We start from the raw sequence: 2,580 nt of genomic DNA, 5'->3' as shown, positions 1-2,580 counted from the left end.
TGTTCTTATTGTTGCGAGCTGTGATGGATATCCATTACCCTTTACACCTGACATATGAAAGATTTCTATTTCCCAAATAAAAAGAAGGATTGTGAGAAAAATTTTTACACAAAGCAAAACTTCTTGTAAAAACACTTGACTATTTGGTTAATATTCTGTAATGATGTTATTGCGTCATAACTCCTGATATTGCAACATTTTCTTTCTTTTGCATTGTCTTGCAAAAAACATAGAAATTCTCACAATGCTCACAATGAAGAAATTAAATCCGCTTGAATGGGTATTCATTTGCAAAGCGTAATTGATACTTTTCCACACTTGGCGTTTTCATTGTGGTTTGGTTTGTCTATTTAGTTGATGGAATTGAATCCTTTTTTCTTGTCTTTGAATTGTACAAAGAAAAACATTTTTTGACTGACACACAAATGGAAGGACGAGGCAACAACAAACAGGTTGAAATGTTAGAGAAAGGAGAAGATCATTTCATTTGATGGCAAAATTGGCATCCTCGTTAGGAGGAACAAAAATGTCGAATAGACAAATAGACTGCCGGGCCAGAAAAAAATACAAAGTATTTGCGGCGGCATGATTTTTGATTGCCGGGCTAGGCGTTTGAGTCTGCGTTACGGGGTGTACGTCTGTCCGCCACCAATTTTCGTTGGCTCCTCTTTTAGCATCTCCACTCCACTGTTTGTTTCTTTTGTGTCTATATTTTATTCTTTTTGGTTTGTTGGAAAATGAAATGTTTGTTTGTTGGTTTTGGCTGCGGTTCAAAGATAAATATCAAATGAACTCTGAACTCATTCCATGGTGTGGGCATGCTGAAATTAACAACCTAAAATTTGGCCATTGATTCAATTCGCGTAAAGGTACGATTCTTTGTGGCATTCAACAGCCAGTTCGCCTGTCTGTCAGTCAGCCAACCACCACCATCATCATTGTTACACCTGCTTATTTGCCAGTTTATTTGCTTTGCTTTACAGTAGAAAAGAAGGTTTGAGAAAACTGATGCTTTTGATTTCGTTTTTTTTTTTTTTTTTTTTTGTAACCATGAGAATAAGGATATAACAACATTAATATCCTTGCTTGTTCGTCGATATTTGTTTGCTTTTTTGCGAGCTATATTTGGTATTTTGTGTTGCTTTTTCTTTGTACGCTCGGAATCTTTAAATTAATATTGTTGTTTTATTAGTTGCAGTTGTTGTTTTTACAGCTATGGGGGAATTTCTTGTTTTGTTGTTTCTTTTTGTAATATTTCAAAGACCGTGGGAATGATTTGTGATTTGACTTTATTTATTTATTTAAGGACTAAATTGAGAAATCATATATTATTTGTCTTTGTTTAATCCCAGCAACATAATTAAGTCCTTTCGTGAAATATATTTTCGAATGGAGGGTATGTTTATCAATGTGTAAGGCTCGCTTAAAGATCACCTACCTTGAAGTATACACACCTGTGACATCGTGCAATAAAGTAGATATATAATTTGAGGTTAAAAAATGGCATTTTGAAGTGTCATCCCATAGTGAGATTATAGAAACCAAAATGATATTCGTCATTTAAAATATTTGTTTGCGGGTAGGGGAGACTGGGGCACCTTCGGCATCGGGACACATTCGGCAATCGCGTATTCGATATAAAGCCCTCACTTAAATTAAATTTCTTATTCCCTTTGTAATCTTCTGAAATATTTAACGGAGACCCCATGTACTAAACATATTCTAGAAATTGCGATAAAGGTCGCAATATTTAAGGAATGAAATCTATAAGTCCACGTTTTTATATATCCCGGATTTTGAATGGTATTAGGCACAATGCTGTAATTTGGCATTCAGGTTTTTAGGTATGTAAAAAACTGTTTGCCGAATTTTTACTATATAAACACATATAAAGGTACCGCCTCGTTGTACTGCATACGAGTACATCTATGTTTTGAGTGTTTGTAACGCCACTTTTTAGTATACCAATCTCTCTCGACTAGCTGAATCTATCTAGCTATGTAAGCCCATCGGCGTTCATGTCGGATGTATTCTGTTCAAAGACTCATATTATTTTTGGTAATGATCGATTAATATTTCGAAAATCAAATTATGACTAAAGATTGCTCAATGTAGCGGTTCGGAAAATAGACCTAGACATTTGCATTCTGTAACATATATTTAATTAGTTTCAATATAATTAAATTTACAAGTTTATAAAATATTGACCCTCTCTAGATGGATTGGACCAAAAGGTCCCATCTTCGGACTTCATCTAGGCTTGGTAAAGATAATAATTCGACATTGTATTCACCCAATATTGGCTTTATAAATATTGAAAATTTTTACCCTTTGTGGGGGAGGTACTAGAAGGAGTTGACCCTTTGAGGGGATGTACGAGGAGTGGATCAATGGGTCCCGTCTTCGGACTTGATCTAGGCTTTGTAAACATAATAGGTTGTGTAAAGCTTATTCCAAATCGAATAGTTCGTTCACATGATATTATAAACGTGTTTTAGCATAATTTTGAACATTTTGTGGGGTACGTACCAGAAGGAGTGGATCGATATTCCCTACCTTTGAACTTGGAAAAAATATTGC

The sequence above is a fragment of the Musca vetustissima genome, unplaced genomic scaffold (genome assembly GCF_032173495.1).
Source record: "Musca vetustissima isolate MV318-11 ecotype Yass unplaced genomic scaffold, APGP_CSIRO_Mvet_v1 utg107947, whole genome shotgun sequence".
In the NCBI taxonomy this organism is placed as follows: Eukaryota; Metazoa; Arthropoda; class Insecta; order Diptera; family Muscidae; genus Musca; species Musca vetustissima.
Note: the sequence above shows the minus strand (reverse complement) of the source record.